This window comes from Lynx canadensis, chromosome F2 (genome assembly GCF_007474595.2).
Source record: "Lynx canadensis isolate LIC74 chromosome F2, mLynCan4.pri.v2, whole genome shotgun sequence".
NCBI classification, from domain to species: Eukaryota; Metazoa; Chordata; class Mammalia; order Carnivora; family Felidae; genus Lynx; species Lynx canadensis.
In genome coordinates this window covers 34,795,443-34,815,566 of record NC_044320.2, presented here as the reverse complement: position 1 = coordinate 34,815,566, position 20,124 = coordinate 34,795,443, and the positions used below count along the sequence as shown (strand labels likewise).

The 20,124-nt window shown below is 46.7% G+C and overlaps 1 long non-coding RNA gene across 1 annotated transcript in view; it reads right to left on the bottom strand.

The window, feature by feature from the left end:
* Positions 1–391: 391 nt before the first annotated feature.
* LOC115506373 overlaps positions 392–20,124 on the bottom strand; it is a 31,482-nt gene continuing 11,749 nt past the window's right edge. Inside the window, exons 2-3 of the long non-coding RNA XR_003966340.1 lie at positions 14,382–14,572; positions 392–1,088 (exon numbers count right to left, since the gene is read on the bottom strand). This is a non-coding gene — a long non-coding RNA (uncharacterized LOC115506373). The remainder of the gene's footprint in view (positions 1,089–14,381; positions 14,573–20,124) is intronic.

Genomic DNA, 20,124 nt, shown 5'->3' with positions numbered 1-20,124 from the left:
CGACTTTGGCTCAGGTCATGATCTCGCAGCTCGTGAGTTCAAGCCCTGCATCGGGCTCTGTGCTGACAGCTCAGAGCCCGGAGCCTGCTTCAGATTTTGTGTCTTCCTCCCTCTCTCTCTACCCTTCCCACACTCATGCTCTGTCTCTCTCTCTCTCTCTTTCAAAAATAAATAAACATTAAAAGAAATTTTTTTAAAGCAAGTTTAGAAAATAATGTGTTCAATAAACACTACTTCATATCAATAGTATCAGTGTCAAGGCCAAGGTTTGTTTTTATTTTGAGAGAAAGAGAGGGAATGAGTGAGGGGAAGAGCAGAGAAAGAATCCCAAGTAAGCTCACACTCAAGACGGGCTCTATGTCACAAATGTGAGATCATGACCTGAGCCGAAATTAAGTGTGGGTCTCTGAGCCCACCAGACGCACCTAGGGCCAAGGTTTTAATAGGAATGCCCGTCTTCCAGACTCTAAAATCAGTGGGGAGGGCCTAATTTCAATCACAAAATGTCAACAGCATCATGCTTCACTCCTAGGGCTGTAAAGGTGTATAAAGTGTTACTTTTCTTGATAAACGTCATAGCAACAGCTCTGTATGTGTATTCGTTTCCTTGGTCCTCATAAAACCTGCGAGGAAATTCCTGCTGTTATCCTCATTTGACAGCGGGGAAATGAGGTTCAAGAGGTTAAGCAATAGGCCACACTGTTGCGGCGGGGGGGTGGGGGGCTGGGCAGTAGCTGCACCAGAACCCAAGCGCTCTGGCTTCTTGGCCTTTCTTGGCCACTAAGCTATGATGCTTATAGCTCTGCTGAGGATGGAAACTGCAAACATGTCACTCTGAGTTTTTGGACCATTTCTCAAAAGAACCCCAGCCACTTAAACCCATTTCGTAACCAGAAAGGAATCTTTGAAATCTCTTTCTTCAGCCACCATCTTGTAGACGAGGACCCTAGGGCCCAAGATGAGTGTGGAGACTTACCCTGAGCCCACGTCTTTGGTTCTCAGCACAGTGGCTTTTCCATCTCCCACACTGTTCATCCCTGTCGCTTCTCTTCAAGGGGGTTAGGCCCCTTCTCTGACCTTGATGGATGCTGGCAGAGAAGACGGGGGGCACAGTTCCCTCATCACAAAGACATCACAGGCAACAGGCCATGTCTGAGACTTTGAAGAGGCATAAACTCAGTCCCTGTTAGTTCAGTAGAGGCCCCTCTCACTGGACGCCCTAACTCAAAAACTGGCCCTTCCAGGCCAGACTGAGAAACCTTTTTCTCCTGGTCTGCCCCCGCCTCTATCTGTTTGTGCTGAAATTAAATAAACAATCTCACCACCAGGGAAGTGTTAGGAGCAAACTGGGAATTCTTTATCAGAGACACAACTTGATTGGGAAGCACTCCGGATGACTAATTATGACTTCAAGGGGAATTCGCTTAGTGGCTACAGCGTTGGAAGAGGTACTCTCTGCATGTAAACTGGGCCATCTCACAGCTCTGAGTCTAATAATTTAATTAGCTCTGTAGATAGTTAGACATTATAGAAGCCAGTGCAGCATGTCAAATAGACAGCTTTACAATGGCCGTGCGGGGAGTAGACGTCTTGTGCTGCTGAGAAGCTGCTGCCCGGCAGGGCTCCCTGGGGCTGCCACCTCCTGGAATCTCACCACATACCAGTTTTCCCTTTGATAGGAGCCTGGAAAACTCCTCCGTTTCAGCTCTCAAGATTTCAGAAATTAATTGTATTCATTTAACTTCTAATGGCATTTTAAAAACATACACACATGTAGAACGGAGGGTAATGAAGCCCCATGTATTCAACACTCAGCCTCAAGCACTGTCCTGCTGTTTCATTCAGTCTTCCCCAACCAAACAATTTTAATGGTCTGTTTGCTTTTGCTGGAATATTTTAAAGTGAATTCCAGACGACGTGTCATTTCGCTTGTAAATACTTCAGGATTTATCGCTAACTAGTAAGTACTTTAATAAAAATATAACATGAGACTGTTATACCTAAAATTACCAAGAACTTTTTAACATCATCTAATATCCTGCTGGTGAGATATAATAACAATACACTCAGACTCAATTATTGTCCAATTGGCTCAATTTTCCCCAGTTGTCTCCAAAAAATGCCATTTTTCAGTTGGTTTCTTTGAATAGAACCCAAACAAGTACCACACTTTGCATTTCTTAAATCCCATCAAATCTCTAACAATTCCCGAATGAATCTCTAACAATTCCCAAATTAAAAAAAAAAAAAATCCATTTATTTGAACAAAAGTTATTTGTTCATTTGTTCTATAGTTTTCCTGGCTCTGGGTTGGCTGATTGCATCTTTATGGTGTCATTTAACATGTTCTGTTTCCCCTGGGTTTTCTATCACATCAAGTCTAGAGACTTGATTGGAGTCATGTTCAAGTTTTCATTTTTACTTTTTTGTAAGAATTCTTCATAGGCAGTTCTGGGATCTTCCTATTGTGTGACCTCTAGAGGCACATAGTGCTTAGTGGAATTCAGATTGATCAGGGACTTCAGGGAATGTTGGCCTCATCCACCCCCCACAAAGTCCCCATTGTGTCCAGGTCTGTTCTTTAATTAGGAGTTGCTCACTCAACCAGACTTCCCAGAGTCTTTAAGACATCAGCTCAGTTCCCATTACTTGTGATTTTTCAATCCTAGTGTCAGATTTCTTGAGTTTGATGATTCTGTGTGCATTCTGAACGCTCTGTGTTCTTGTCCAAAAATGTTTCTCCCCTCAGGAGAGCTACTCTGACCTCCAGTGTTCTCTGTTCCAGACGAGCTGGGATCTCTACGTGGGGAGTTTTGCTTGACACGGAAGCCAACTCTAGAACGCCACCACCAACCCCAAATCAGTGTGACCAGAAGGATCAACGTGTTTGATAGTCTGCTTTCCTTCCTTCCTTTTCTGCTCCCTTCCTCCCTCTCTTGGCGATTTTAGATAGAGGAGACAGGCAGTGTGTTCACGGAAAGCCTGAACACTTGAGTTCCTCACATCTTGGCCCACAGGTCAAGCTGACAGTTGTTGAGCATTTCCATGTAACTGCGCCACGCAAAACATATTCCCGATGATTTCACTCGATCCCCACAACCTCCTTCTGAGGTGGGGTATTCTTTCTAGACCCATTTTTCAGACGGAAAAGCTACGATTCTAACAGATTTAGACTCTAGAGCCCCTGCTCCAAGCCACTGTGTCACAGTATCTCCCAAACATACGCCGGGAGCTCTGTTAGGTTTGTTTTTCTGCTTGCCAAGAGTGCTCACTCTTGGTTACAGGGCCCAATCTGCAGGGAGCCAGTGAGTCAGGCCCAGTGCTTAGCAGGAGCTTCATAATAAAAATTTATGAAATGGGGGCGCCTGGGTGACTTGGTTCAGCGTCCAACTCTTGATTTCGGCTCAGGTCAGGATCTCGTGGATCATAAGATTGAGCCCCGTGTCGAGTTCTGCTCTGAGAGCGAGCAGGCTGCTTGGGATTCTCTCTCTCTGCCCTCACCCTGCTCGTGCGCTCTCTCTCTTTCAGAATAAATAAACTGAAAAATTTGTTAAACGGATGAACTTAGTTAGTCTTTCTGATCCTTAATTTATTTTTGTTAAAGTAGAGATTAAAGAAGACCTTTTCAGGGTCGTCGTAAGATTCGTTGAGATGTTAGCACAGTAGCCGGCACAAAGCAAGTGCTTCGTCACTGGAAATGATCAGCATGTGAATAACCCAAGAAAGCAGAAAACCCCAGTTATCCCAAATTTAGCTTTGAGAGTCCGTTGTCTAATTCAGGTAAAGTTTCACTTTCCTAATTATGTTTTGTCTAGGCTAGCTCCACTGAACACCCGGTGGTCCATGAAACGCTGGTCCTTTGAGATAAACTGAGTTCATGGTTCTGGCCAGAGAGCATACTAAATGCTGTGAGCTGGCCTGCAGTAAAGAAAGCTTTTAACTCAAAGTTTTCCAAACATCTAATCATAGAATTCCTTTTCCAAGTAATATTCATTGAAGTCCCCCAAAACTCTTTTCTGTAGTCCCCTCCCTTGGGGAATGTTGGCATAGCAAACATTAAAAAGAGTTTGCATCCCCTCATTTTTCAACTAAGGAATGCGATACGCTCCGTCACAACAAGGATACGCCCCAGGGGAGAGCCCTGATTAAAGTTTGCCCCCCGCGATCCACAAAGTGGGTGAGCTAGGCTGAGTGTTCATAGCAAAGGATGAAAAAGGTGAGCATGTTTATAGCACATGAATCAAGGCTAGACTTCCCTAAAAGCTGTCGCCTGACTAGTAGCAGGAAGCCTAACGCTCTAGGACTGTCTGGTTTTAATTATTTCAGTTTATCTATTTGAATTTGACTTTTTCTCTGTTGGGTGCCCGAGTTTCTGGCTTCCATCCACGAGATAGGATTTAAAAGCATTTGAGAATATCACAAAGGCAGCTTCTGCAGAATTTCTGCTTTGCCAGTCCCCACCCCCCTTTGTCTATTAAGGATCTTGCTGTTGACAATGATTCTCTGTTATGGAAAAAAAAAAAAAACCTCAACAAAAACTAATCAGGTAGTAGTGATTGGATGCGAGGAATCAGCCATTAGGACACCTCCCTCATAATTTCTGGCCATGTCAGGGTAACTTCTGTATTATTACTGACATATTATTTGTCTTTAAGTCATCTCACCCTTTTAACATAAAGAAATATATACATTCACTTATTTATTTTTATAAATACCATCCTTAATTTTTTTTTTTTAATTTGAGAGAGAGCGAGAGAGAGCAGGGGAGAGGGTCAGAGGGAGAGAGAAAGAACCTTAAGCAGGCTCCACATGGAGCCTGATATGGGCTCAACCCCACAGCCCCGAGATCATGACCTGAGCTGAAATCAAGAGCCAGATGCTCAACCAACTGAGCCACCCAGGTGTCCCAAAGAAATATATTGTTTTTTTTTCCCCAAAGAAATATATTTAAATGGGAGTTTATAGTACTGTATAAACAGAAAGCCAATATCACTCACCATAAAGAAGAAAATTTAAAAATTACAATAAAAGCAAAACAGGTTGTTAAACTTGAAATGTTAAGAGGATTAAAAGACAATAATGAAAAGCAAATAACATACCTACTGACATTTTTAGAACACGTTCCTAGACATCAAGAGCTATTTATTACATTTGTTAGGTAAACATAAGTTCTTTATTTTTTTAATTTATTTTTTAAAACTTTTTTAATGTTTATTTTATTTGGGGGGAGAGACAGAGTGTGAGCAGGGGAGGGGCAGAGAGAGAGAGGGAGACAAAGAATCTGAAGCAGACTCCAGGCTCTGAGCAGTCAGCACAGAGCCTGATTGGGGCTTGAACTCATGAGCCATGAGATCGTGACCTGAGCCGAAGTCAGACGCTTAACCGACTGAGGCACCCAGGCGCCCCTTTATTTATTTTTTTAATTCCTAATTGGAAAGGGTAAAAGAAGGCAGTTTCACATTAGCTGGCTAAATGACACATGCACAGACTCCATGACCCTGTCATTCTCCTTCTAGAGGTTAATCCTACAGACACACTCTACACTTTCCAGATAAGGGTACAAAGCTGTTCACTACAGCATTGTTTGTATCGCAAAACACTGAAAACAACTGAAAGATTGGAGACCCCCCCCCCCACCTGTCCTGTGGGCTAAGTGAAGAAGGTAAATACAACATAATATACACTCATGGAGTGGAAGATGATGTAGACACAGAAAAGAAGGACACCCAGATCTTTATATATCAACCTGACCGATCTCCAGGACATAGGTTTTATTTATTTATTTTTTTTTTCAACGTTTATTTATTTTTGGGACAGAGAGAGACAGAGCATGAACGGGCGAGGGGCAGAGAGAGAGGGAGACACAGAATTGGAAGCAGGCTCCAGGCTCTGAGCCATCAGCCCAGAGCCTGACGCGGGGCTCGAACTCACGGACCGCGAGATCGTGACCTGGCTGAAGTCGGACGCTTAACCGACTGCGCCACCCAGGCGCCCCCAGGACATAGGTTTTAAATGAAAACAAGCAATATGTAGGACAGTGTTTGTAGGGAAGATCAAACAATTAAAAAAATAACAAATATACATATTTGCCTTTACATGCATAAAATATATCTAGGACACAGGATAACATCAGACGCTTCTGAGGAAGGGAGCTACGTGGCCAGGGAGCAGACATAGAGGGAGATTATCCACTGGACACCGTTTTGGGTTTTAAGTTTCGGAGTGTGAACTAAGAAAGTTACGGTTGGCAGGATGGCGACCTCGCTAAGATATCCATGTCCCAACTCCCGGAACCCGTGAACATGTTATGCTATGTGGCAAGGAGTAATTCAGGTTGCAGATGGAATTAGGGTTGCTAGTCAACGACCTTACAATCAAGAGATGATCCAGATGTAATCTCAAGTGTCCTTACAAGCAAAAGAGGGAGACAGGAGAATCATTGTCAGAGTCAGAGAGAGAACTGAAAGTGTGACACTTCTGCCTTTGAAGATGGGGGAAGGGAGCCAAGAGTCGAGGGATGCAGGTAACCTCTAGAAAATGAAAAAAGCAAGGAAACAGATTCTCCCTAGAGCCTCCAGAAGGAACGCAGCCCTGGTGACATCCATTTCGGACTTCTGACCTCCATGATGCTAAGATAATAACCGCATGCTGTTTTAACCAGTAGGCTTGTGGTCATTTGTTGCAGGAGCAATAAAGTACCACTTATGTTAAGTATATACATACATGCATATTTATATATTTAAAAAATATAGCGCAATGGTTGAAAGTTTGCCCTTGGCAGGCAGAATTGTCTGGCCTTTAATCCTGGCTTTTCTACCTGTGCGACCCTGGGCGAAGTGCTTAAACTTTTGTGCCTAAGTTTCAATATCTATAAAACAAAGATAATAACAGTCACTTATTTATGGGATGATATTAGCTGACGGTGTCACTGAGAGGATTAAATGAGTATGTGCACTTCCAACGGTCCCTTGCACAAAGAAAGTGCCAGTAAACGTTGACTCCTACTCTGTTTAACTGTCTCCCCTGACTGGATCAGATGCTGAGAGATAATTCCCACTCAAAATGATGCGAGTGGAGGAAAATGATATAAATGACTGTATTCAAAAACAAAAACCCCGAACGAAAGAACCAGAAAAGTAGTTTCTTTTTTTTTTTTTTTTTCAACGTTTATTTATTTTTGGGACAGAGAGAGACAGAGCATGAACGGGGGAGGGGCAGAGAGAGAGGGAGACACAGAATCGGAAACAGGCTCCAGGCTCCGAGCCATCAGCCCAGAGCCCGACGCGGGGCTCGAACTCCCGGACCGCGAGATCGCGACCTGGCTGAAGTCGGACGCTTAACCGACTGCGCCACCCAGGCGCCCCCAGAAAAGTAGTTTCAAGAAACCACCTGACACTATCTCTAGGATCCGCTCTTCGTACTAAGGTCCAAAATTATTTGGTGATGTCCTAAAGTAGAGCAGTAAAAGTTTCCTTGTCTACTAAACCACTTCCAGTTTGACTCCTTGGCCTTTTTATTAAGTCGTCTAATGTCTCCTCCTATTTTCAGATGAGTTAAAAACCAGGTCTTTCAGGCAACAGCAAAAACCTCAAGTCCCAGGATCGAAGTCTCTGCCAGACGGGGCCAGGTTTCTGCCAATGCATCTCCCGGGTGCATCTCCTCATACACTTGCCTGGTAACAGCATGTACAGGACTTGAGATGAGCACAAAGACTAACTTGTAAGCCACGCCCACCCTGCTATACTATCTCACCAAAGGAAAGTTTTCTCTGAAAAAATAAAGTTCCCCTTATAACTCGGTAGGGTAAAAACTTTTCTAATCAAAAGACAATGAGCTTTCATTTGAAACAGTGGTTCTTTGTAGTCACCACCCGTCCCTTCACTCAGCCAAGAAAACAGGTCAGGTCTTTATTGAACTGCCTGCTTGTGACATGATTGACAAGTTTATCAGCTTCATTAAGTACTTGTCTTAAATCTGCACACGCATTCTGGAGGGCAACGGTTTCTTTGTATATAAGGGCACTGAGGAGACACAGCTTCGCGGTAACAGCTTGACTATGGAGACAGATTTCTCGTGTTGCCAGCCAGAGCTTCAGCCCATCCGTGCCTACCCTGAATTCTTGCTTCCAGTCCATACTGCAAGTTATCAGTCAGTTGTCCGTACAAGCTGGCCAAAGCTGGCAGCATAAAATATTTTCATGGGCTTCTTCACTTGACTCATAGGCTGTCATACTGACAATCCTAAAAAAAAAAAAAAACCACCAGGACTCAGAATATCACTTGGGTTTGCCAGTTTTCAGTGACTCATTTCACTTTGTTGTACCGATAAAAATGGCTGCTCTATATCGGCTGCCATTTCTGTCATTTATTTTGCTGGACAGAGATATCTCGTCAGTCATTATGTTTACTTTGATCATCATTCTCCGCTTTTTTGGTTTTTTGGGGTTTTTTTTTTTTTTTTTTTGGTGTCAGGACTGACAATTTGTCAATAAACTTAGCAGTTCCAGGCTTTGCAATTAAATATAATCATATGCATTTGGCTTCAGCAGAGTTTACACTTTTATCTCCTGATACACTGTATTCTGATTGTAATGTTAAGTTGCTCTGATCATTTTTATATGGTATTCCATGTACATTTCAAAATGATGCTTGATGTTGGATAAATTTATGCCAGAATTTAGGAGCATCTCCAAAATATGTGATGCATGATAGCATTGGTTCATTTTCATTGCCAGTGCATTGGTAATCCACATTTCAAAGAATTACCACCACATATGTGTATGCGTGCTTTATTGTTCTGTTGTCATTTGCCTTGTTTGTGTCTGATATTTTTGCAACACTGACAGGCAGTTCCGATATTTATTCATGTGGTCATTACCCTCGTCCAAAGACAAATGCCTTTTTAAATCCCAATCAGCAGGAGTGCTCCCAAATCCTTCACAATTTCCACCTGTCTTCAACCATTGGATTAGATAAAAAATAAGATCAGAATCCCAACTCCAGTGCACAATGATGTATTCTTACACATTGGAAACTAAACGATTGTCAATTTCCAAAAGGGATGTTTTGATTTATCTTTGAAAAGAACACACAACACATATAGGACTTCAGTGTTTGAAAATCCATTCTAGCAAATGGCTTTTTTTTTTTTTTTTTTTTTTTTTTTTACATAGCACTTATATGTTATTTACTTGTGTATTGTAGTCATTTTTATGATGTCACTACTCTCCCCACCACCTCCTGCCCCAGGAATGGAAGCTCCATGAAGTAGATTTTTGTCTGTTTAGATTTACAGCTGTATCCCCAGCATGTAAAATGGTACTTGATGGATACCAGGTGCTCAATCAGTATTTGTAGAATAAGGGAATGAATGGACCAGCAGTACAGACATAGGGTGCATGGAAGACCCAAACTCCTTCTCTCTCAGCTCTGCATGCTCAATGACAGCTTTGTCCCTGGCTGGTTTTGTGGTCACAAGATGGCTGCCAGAGACAGTTGGCATTATCTTGTCCACATCTATGAGGAAAGAGAAAACACTTGGGCGGGTCAACTTCCGTCTTGTGCCCTCCTGAAGGGGGTGGTAATATATGTGCAGATAGATAATGGCTTAAACTAATCAGGACCCATCCTTTCTCTGACAGCCAAGTTGAAGAGTTAGAGTGAGCATCTCCTGGACAGGTAATGGGCCATGTGGAGTTTGATGGACACCTGAAGTATGGAAGTTGGGGTAGAAATGGGTGATAGGAAGCCACCACTCTCTAGGACAACTCTATTGATTTTTAAAATATCAAATAGTTCAGGGGCACCACGGTGGCTCAGTCGGTTGGGCATCTGACTCTCGATTTTAGCTCAGGTCATGATCCCAGGGTCATGGGATTGAACCCCACGTCAGGCTGTGCACTGAATGTGGAGACTGCTTAAGATTCTCTCTCTTTCTCCCTTGCCCCTCTCCCCTGCTCATGCGCTTTCTTTCTCTCTCTTTCTCTCACTCAAATAAAAAAAAGACCTACTATGTGCCAGGTACTGCTCTAGGCACTGGGATGCAGCAATGAACAAACTCCACCCTCATGGAACTTATCTTTTATTGAGGGGAGATAGGTAATTAATAGACTATTAATAAACTGTGTAGTATATCAGGGAGTGATATGTGCTATGGAGGAAAATGAAGCAGGAAAGAGATTCTATGTAATGACTAGGGAAGAGGCAGCTGCAGATTTCAATAGAATGAGTAAGGAAGACTTTCCGGAGAAGGGAACATTTGAAAAAAATTTAGAGATGAGGAATCAAGCTCACGGATATTGGGGAAGGGGCTGAGTTTAAAGCATTTTAAATTCCAGATACTTGCAGAACATCCTAAGAGCTTTTCTCCTATAATTAAGTGATGATACATAATACAGCTATTAGGCTCGGATCCCACCCAGAATGGGAGGTAGTAGGTTGCCCTTTTAAAACCTGGATCAACCCAGAGGGGCTGATCCCTGAAAAACAGATTAACAAAGACTGAAGGATTCTTAAACAAAATCTTTCCTGATTGCTTCATCAAATTTGAACTTTTAAATTTTATTTTTATTTAAATTCATGTTAGTTAACATATAGTGCAGTATTGGTTTCAGAAGGAGAATTTAGTGATTTATCACTTATATGTAACATCCAGTGTTCATCTCAACAAGTGCCCTCCTTAATATGGGTGCCCATCACCCATTGAACTTTTAAATAAACTTCTATGAGAGAGTATTACTATGTTCTACAAATTTGGGGCACTTAAATTCGGTTTATAAAACTGGGTACACTGGGTAAAGCAAACTTTCCCTACCAGCCTTACAATTTTGGTGGCGGAAAGGAGACAATGAAAATATAAAATGAAAAATATAAGAGGTGAACACACACACACACACACACACACACACACACACATACACACTATCCAGAAAAGCCTTCCTGCCTGAGGAGTCACCAAGAGGTGACATTTGAACTGGGAGGGCAGGACGGGGGAGAGAACATTCCAGACCAAGGAAAGAGCATTGCTGGGGAGCAGGGGAAAGGACAAGAACATTCCAATGTTGAGGGGACAGGAAGAGCACAGGATAAAGGGCTTATGCACACTTTTCTCTCCAGAGATAAAGTAGATTGTCCTCGCTTTGGGAATCAGGAACACTGGTGAACATTCCTGTTTTGGACAAGGTCATTGGACCATTATCTGGTGAGCATCTCCCTTAACCAAAGCACATGCTTGGGACCCATTGTTCTGCTAGAGGTTCAAGAAAGAGACCAGGGATGGAGATGGACGTTGGGAAGCCAATGGTGAGGACAGCTGTGATAAAGCGGGGAAATGCAGGGTGAGAAAAGATGGGGCAGGACTGAAGCAGCCCCACATGGGGTATGAGGAAGAGCTGGTGCTCTCCAGAGAAGTAGAGGGACTGGGCTGGAAGAGGCATGGGCCAGATTTGCTTCAGTCGGCCTGAGGAAGATGGTACCTCCTTGAGGCATTTGCTCTTCTGGACAACTCCCTCCTGTGGAACTCTTTCCTCCCCACTCTATGGATCCCCAGTCTCTCCTCTCCCTCCCATGCCACTCCAGAACTTTCCTTGGTAGAAGCTCTTCTTTGGCTTGATTATTGGATATTGACATCTCTTAGAATTCTGCCATGGCCCTCTTGCTTTGTACTTCAGCTGCACTTTCCCACTGCATCCAAGCCTATGGCCTTCATTTAGGCTCTTCCTGCTTTGGAAAGAAGGAGATGGATTGGAAGGAGGGAGGGAGGAAGGCAGGAAGAAAGGAAGAAGTGGAAAAAACTTCCAGAAAGCACTGCCACCCGAGTTATTGCTTCATTGTCTTATTTTACTATATTCAAAACTTTTTAGGGATTTGACCTTTGATTTCTAGAACTCAGTGAAATACTGGCATGGTAATAGTGTTTATTAATCAGGGCTCAAAATATCTATGGTACTTCATTTTTTAACCTGGCATTTTCTCAAAACTGAAAAGTACACAAGAAAGTCTGCACACGGGCTTGGCCAGGTGTTGGTCTACTTCTCTGACTCTCTTGTTAGAGTGCAGGCTGACCAGCACCGCCACCTTAGATCTACCTAGGCAAGAGGAGTCCCTGTCCTGGTCCTGTGCTCTGTGCCCCTTCTCGCTGGTCAAGGAGTCCACAGAGCCACAGGACCAAACCTGTCCCTAGGCCATTCCAGATCCCAGAAATGCCTAGATCCCAGAATTTCCTGCCCCAAATGTCCCAAATCAACTCTAGGGCCTATGCAGGGCCTCTTTTCTGGGCCAGTCCTCTGGAGCCACGGTGGTGCTCAGGCCTGAGGGTGGCCTGGGGCTCTGTTTGTAGGAGCGTGTGGCTGAAGCTTGGCTCTGGGCACTGGTGTCAGCCTGCATCCTGGGAGGCCCCTCCGGGTGTGCTGTTGAGCAGGGAGTGGGAGGAGAAGGGGCCGGCAGGGAGCCCTGCCCATGTTCCACATTCCAGTGCGAACTCCAAAAAGCCTGCTGGTTCTGAACTTGATCTGGGACTTCCAGGGCATTAGGAAGTTATTCGTCAAGGTAGAGAGAAACACTGCATTCTAATTAACTGTTTATGGGTTTAATAATTGAGAGATTGTTAGATATGCGTTACACGGGCCTCTATTTGTACTCTTGGCCCAGGCCCTGCAAATGTTAGAGGCATACCAGGTGCTAAGAGAGGAATGTCACTTTTGCAATATCGGCGAGTGGACCATTTTGAGAGAAGTGATAAAGAGGAAACTGAAGCACTTCCTCTGCCCACCCAGGGGCCCTGGGAGAAATTTATGCTATGCAATTTCAGAAACTAACAAATACTATTTCTGGCACTTCCTTCTAATGTATACGCCCTTCTCCCTATATATTCTCAGTAGTGTCAGATGTAAAACGGGCTCGCCTCACATCAGACCCAGAAGAAGTCCAAGGAAGTGCAAGCATTCCTGACTTAAAATAATCTGATAAAAATATTCTTTAATCTATTGGGAGATATTAAAATGCATATAAACATATTCTTTGGTATGAACATTACATTTCATTGATATATATATAGTGTGGGTGTTTGGTTATATCAGTGAGTGAAATCTGTTTTTAAAAATCTGGAAAGCTTTTGGTTCTGTGCTTCTGAGAAAGAGCTTCTGGAGCCATGTTCCAGGGTCCCCTCAGAGATAACACTGGTTTAAACTGCCACCTGCTCAATGGGCTTCCAAAGCTTTATCTCCAGCCCTGGACTCTCTCTCCTGAGGGGAGCTCATGCACTTGCCCAGTCAACACCTCTATGTGCCCCACACCCCAACTCAACGCGGAGGAGTCCGTATTGGTATCCCGTGGCTGCCATAACAAATTAGCCCATTCTTGGTGGCTTACAACAACCGGAATTTTAGTTTTTCACAGCTGTGGAGGCCAGAAGTCTGAAGTCAAGGTGTCAGCAAGGCCACGCTCCCTCTGAAGGCTCTAGGAGAGGATCCTTCCTTGCCCCTTCCAGCTTCTGGTAACCCCAGGCATTGCTTGGCCATGGCTGCCAAGAATCCAATCTCTGCCTCCATCTTCACATGGCCTTCTCCTGTCCCCTCTGCGTCTCAGATTTCCCTCTGCCCTTCTCTTACACGAACACCTGTCATTGGATATAAGGCCCATTCTAACCCTAGGATGATCTTATCTCAAGATCCTTAATTACATCTGCAGAGACTGCTCTTCTAAATCAGGTTACATTCACAGGTTCACAGGATAGGGTTGGACAAAGGACATGTCCAAGTGGATAAACCACTATTTCACTCACTACATGATTCATCGCATTCCTTCAAAACCAGTTCCTTCTACCAGCTCCGTCGAGGGTGGGGAGGGGTGTACCCACGTTTCCCAAGTTGACATGGGAAGTCACCCTTAGACCATCCCCTGCTTCCCCCCGCCCCCCGCCTCATATCCAGTCAGTCACCAGGGCCGTCGATTCACCTGTGCTAGCGCTCGAATCTGTCTTCTCCCCTCTGGTTTCCACGGCCACCCTTACTAGCCTCCTTTGTGTTTTTCAAACTCCCACCTCAGGGCCTTTGCATGAACTCTTACCTCCCTCTCTGGAAGGTTCCATCTCTTAAGCTTCCCAGGCAGACTCACCCTTTTCACAGAGCTCTCAGGTCAAGTGTTAGGGCTTCTGAGAGGGCTTCCCACCCCACCCCATGTACCTCAAATAGCTCCTAGTGATTCTACCAGGTCACTCTACTTGATTCTTCCAACCCCACCCCCCCCCACCCCCAACACACACACAATTCCATCAGGACAGTCCTGTCTGTTCACTTCTGTAACCCCAGTCTCAAAGATAGTGACGTGTGCATATCTGTTATCTCTACTGAGCTCCTTTTCAGATGTCAGCATGCACGTACTTACCACTTCTTTCCTCAGAAACCTCTCTCAAAGTCAGCAGTTCGCCAAACTCAACTCCAGCGGACCACATTGCAAACACTGCTTCCTTGTTCTTTCCGTGGTATTTTACACCTGTGTTTCCTCCTCCCGGATGCTTTCTCCTCCTTGACCCCCGAAGGAGGGTGAATATATCATTTGTCTTCCAAACTGGGCCACTATTTAAAGAGACAAAGGGCACTAATGAATTATTACGCCAGGCTAACCGTCATAAACTAAGACTCTCCCAAGGTGAACCCAGACGTATGGTCTCCCTCCCTCCAAAACCTCCCTCTCTCTTCCGTGGCTGTCTATCCTCAGACTCCTTTTCCTCCATCTACTCTTTAAACGTGTCCCGGGCCGTCCCCTGCTGTCGTGCTACACCATCTCCCTGTGTGACCTTACCAGCCGTGACTCAATCTGTCTACATGTCCCCATCAGTCCACCGTGTCTTGATTTCTGTACTCCACGTACAAACCCAGCTGCTGGCCAGAAGTCTCTACCTGGATGTCTCAGCAGCAATTCCACATCGACATCTAAACCAAACTCATGACCTTCAGCCTCAAACACGTTCTCTTGCTGTTGATGAATGGTAAATGGGTGGGGGGCGCGGGTGGGTGGGGTATGGAGGAAGTGGCGGTTAACAGCATAAGTTCTAGAACAGGTTCTAGAGTTATGGCTGCCTGGGTCCAAAGCCACATCCTAGCCATGCGTGGTAGGGCCATTATTTAACCTTTCCAGGCCTCCGTGTCCTCACCTGTAAAGTGGAGACAGAAGTGCCTGTCTCTTAAGTCGGTTGCGAGGGTTCAGTGAGACAATAAGGCCAAGAGCAGATGTTTATAGGATACCACACGTGCTGGGCATTTCTATGGGACCGATGTGTATTATTTCATTTAATCCTTGCAACAGCCTCGTGAGGTAAGTACCATTATTTATCATCATTACTGATGATGATGATGGTTTAAAAAACAATAGAAGTAGGCTCCAGGCCTGCGTGGGGCTGAAGTCAAGAGTCGCCTGCTCTACCTACAGAGCCAGCTAGGCGCCCGGGGAAGTATCGTGATCAGGCCTCCTTTACAGAGGAGGAGCCCGAGGCACAGAAAGGTTAAGTAACTTTCTCTGGCTTAATGACAGAATTGAGCTTCAAATTCAGCAAGTCTGGCTCCAGAGACCTTTTCTCAAGCACCTCGATGTCCTCTGGGTGCCAGGTGCTTAGCACAGTATCCGGCATATAATAAGTGCTCAGCAAGTTATTTCCACTTTCCATCCAGCCCACCAAGCCATCTGCCCAGGAGAAGGCCTATTTTCCCTATCCTTCCTCATCCCATGTCTGTCAAGTCCTGTCAACCACATTTTATTTTATTATTATTAAAAAAAATTTTTTTTAACGTTTATTTATTTTTGAGATAGAGAGAGACAGAGCATGAACGGGGGAGGGGCAGAGAGAGGGAGACACAGAATCCAAAACAGGCTCCAGGCTCTGAGCTGTCAGCACAGAGCCCGATGCGGGGCTCGAACTCACGGACCGCAAGATCATGACCTGAGCCGAAGTCGGACACTTAACCGACTGAGCCACCCAGGCGCCCCATCAACCACATTTTAAAGTGCTAGGTGCTTCTCCCAGAATTTGCTTATTTAATTATTAGTCTATATTCCTAGTTCATTGCCCAATGACAATTGATATTGAGAAGTCCACTAGCAGGGGACCAGGTGTGAATGGAAAGACCCGGATCTCTGCCTCTAGCTTGAGGCTTTTCCTGCAAACCTCAACTCTGCTTTCTTAGAAGCCTGATGCTGCACTGCCGTAAACACAAGCCCGGGCCCACATGCTGGAGGATGAGAGAGAACATGGCGTGGGGACGGGCCGTCCCTCCTGGGGCCACCTGACCAGCCAGCACCCAGCCAAGCCAGCAGCTGGCCACAGACACATGAGTGGACCTGGCCAAGGGCAGAAGAACCACCTTGCTGAGCCCAGACCAAACCGCTGACCCGCAGAAAGGGAAGTTAAATACATGGCTGTTGTTTTCAGCCACTAAATTTTGGAATTGCTTGTTATGCAGGCAAAGCTAACTCATCCGCTTAGATGTCCTGTTAGCTTAAGCTGCTGTAACAAGATGCCACAGGCTGGGTGGCTTAAATTTGTTTTCTCACGGCTCTAGATGCTGGAGTCCTAGACCAAGGTGCCAGGAGAGCTGCTCTGTGGTGAGGCTTCTCTTCCCGACTTGCAGATGGTACCCTCTTGCTGTGTCCTCCCATGACCTTTACTCTGTGCGAGCCCAGAAAGAGAGAGAGATCTCTGGTGACTCTCCCTCTCCGTATAAGGACATCAGTCCTATCAGATTCGGGCCCTGCACTTATAACCTCACTTACCCTTAATTACCTCCTTAGAGGTCCCATCTCCATATACAGTCACACTGGGGGTTGGGCTTTGACATAGGAATTTGGGGGGCACATGACTCAGTCCCTGACAGGTATCGATCATCAGGAGGAAGTCGGGCCCATGAGAGCTGCTAAGATCACTTGAGCGGAGTGTGAGGGGGCAGAGGAGACCCATCAACTAAGGACGAACGCAGGGTAACGATAGCTTTCCTGGGGCCGGCAGAGGATGATGAGCCCCGGAGGGGATGGGCAGAGGACGGACACACAAGGAGAAGCAAGCGAGGGCTGAGGAGGCATTGAAGCCGAGCCTGTTTGTAAAGAGGAAATGAGCAAGAGAGTCCAATGCAGTCGGCAGAAGTTAGGGACCAGGTGGTTTTGGCCAGGTCCTTGGTGGACTGAGGAACAAAAGGGAGATAAGGCAATGAGAGGGCCGATAAAGCTTCCAAGAGGCTTGGATGAGAAGGAACAAGAGAAATCTGAAACACAGGATCAAGAGGAGCTTTTTAGGACAGAGGGACTTGTGCATCTCTGTGCAGCAAGAGGCGAGAGCTAGAAGCAGGAGAGGCTCGCAATGACGGAACAAGGTCTGGAGGAGGCAGGGAGCAGCTGACAAGAACTAGCCTGTGTTAGCACTTGCCAACGTGCCAGGGCGGCGCTGAGCTCTCTGTGGGGCTTATCTCATTTAGTCCTTCCGTCAACTCTATGAGGTAAAGGCAAGGATGATCCCATTTCCCTGATGAGGAAACTGAGGCACTGAGGAGATTAAGAGACCTACCCAAGATCACACAGCCGGCAAGTGATATAAATGGGATTTGAACCCTGGCAACCTGACTTTAGAGGCTAGGGGGATCTGACCTGGATTTCGGCCCGCTTCTAAAATTAACAGGAAAGCGGTAGGGACGGTGATAGCAGGATCGGTAGGGGGCAAGAATCTGATGGAGATCATGTGCTCCCGGCGGCCTCAATTGTGTTTTCCGGTAGCAGACAGGGAGCTGAGCGTTATGCCTGGGGTCAGGAGGGAACATAGAGGGAGTGAGGGAGGCCCAGAATAGGAGGAGGTTGAAGACGGCAAGACTCAGGCCAGCTGCTCGTGCTGGCGAGTGGCGCTGAGCTGGGAGTCCCAGTCGGTAGCGGTGGAGGCGGCATTTCTCCAGCGGCGCTCCGGGGTCAGGAGAGGGGAGGAAGGGGCACAGTGGCTGCCGTGCCAGGGTAGGAGGCTTGCCGAGGGGGTGCTGCCAAAGGGTGGGGGAGAGGGCCATGGCTACTGGTGGGAGACCGCGGTTCCTGACCCTGGCTGCATTTGAAGGCACAGGAGGGCTGAGCCCCGTCCCGTAGCAATTACCCCTGAACCTCCCGAACTGGGCGTGTGTTCGTGGTCCCCGGTGAGGACTTCTGATTCCATTCCAGTAGGGAGTTGAGGCCGAGGCAGGGAGGGTAGGGAGGAAGAGGTACACGCAGAGGAAGGGAGTGGAGGAGCGTGGAAATGGAGGTGTGAGCACTAGCAGGGGAGGAGGGACACCTCAAGGTCTGAGTTGTTCTGCCTTTAGGGCTGGGAGGGCTACAGAGTTTCTACCCCCCTCTTCCACACCCATATTCCTGGGGCCAAAACAGGACGGGATTGTCTCCAACGTTTCCCTTCATCCTTAGAACAGAGACCTCCGAGGGGGCTGGACTAGGGGAGGCCTCAGGAGCTGCCTGAATGGAATTTTCTTCCCACGTGACCAGTCCAGCCCGGAAGAGCCACCCAGGAGGACATCAAGAGTGGGTTATCTGCAGGCCTGGGTATATCCCCCAGCTGAGGAATTTCTCAGGGAAAAGAAGAGTGGGGAATGGGTGAGGATGGCTGAAAATGGGAGAAGCATATTCATTTTATCCAACCAATATTTATTGAGGTCCAGGCACGGAACTTGTGCCATATTGCCAGGCAATATCTAAACACGACAGGTAATGTGACCTTGGGTGGCGCTTCCCAGAGCCTTCTCTGGGATGGAAACAGTGTCCCTTTAAAAACAAACAAACAAACAAACAAAACAAGGTGGGGTGGGGAGGTGGGATCCAAGTGCAGATAAGTTTGGGACACATTGGGTTACAGAGAGTTAAACGGATTTACTCCCTGCAGGACTTCTCAGAGCCTTTAATCTGTTAACATGTTCTGAGACTCTCCAAGAAGTGGAGAGGCTAGCATCATCCTAGCATGCTTGACCCCAGGTCTCTGTCATTCCTGGCCGACCTAGAGGATTGAATGATTCACGGAACATGCTTTGGGAAGTGTGATATGGTGGCAAAGAGCTCAACTTTGAAGTCATAAGACCTGGCTCCCGACGCAGGCTGTGGTGCGCGTGACCTTAAGCAACTTGCTTATGTCCATTTTCACATCTGTAAACTAGAGCTCCCAGTGGCTCTTTCCTGAACTTGTCGTCAGGAGTAAATAATGCCCCTCAAGCACTGAGTGCGGTGCCCGGCACACAGAAACCGCTCGCGAAAAGGGCACTGGCCTGGTTGGGGAGATCCTGGAGCCTGTGTTCAAATCCTATGACGTGCTGGCCTGAAAAACTGACTGGGGACCAGGAGTCAGAGCTTCTGTCTTCCACCTAGTTACTTGGACATAAAACCCAAATGCCTTTCAAAGCCTGCGACCTGCCCAGAGAAAGAACAGTCAAGGGGAGGAAGGCAGGCAAGGGATGGGGGAGGGAGAGAGACTTCTGTTTCCATTCCTGCCCAAGGGAAAGAGACTATGGGAATCTGCTGGCGATGGGCTGCTTTGGCTTCTTGCAGAGGGTGGTGACAGGGAGGGGAATGGCCAGCCAGCACCCCTGCCCCCGGGACCCCAGGACTGTGACTGTGCGAGCGGGCACACAGGAAGCCACTCCAGGCCAGGCGGGTGCCGAGCAGCTGTGGGACTTGGCCCCCGTCCCAGCAGTGTCCTTCCCGGAGGTGACGCTTCGAGAAGGAGATTTCCAGAAAAGCTCCACGGCCCTGCTTCTGGCTGACGTTAGTGCCTCTGGAAGGCTTTGGGCTTGGGGGGACTTCTACCTTAAGGGACGACTGGGGAAAGGATGTCCCTCGCCCAAGTGCTCTGGCCCATTTCTTTGGGGCCCTGCTGACTTGGGAACAGACAACAGTGTGGAGGGGGAAGGCATCCGAACTGGGAGACATCGCGTAAGGAGGGCACCCCATCCTGCAACTGGGGTGCTGCTCCAGAGACCCTGGGGTATGTGCCCGCTCCCCGAGGTTCCAGACCCCACCTCTCCACTCTGGCCCCTAGAAACCAGCCCCCATGGCCTCCGTGACACACGAAAGGTGTCTTTTCATTCTCCTGACCTCGGGGGTGGGGGAGGGGAGAGAAGTGCCA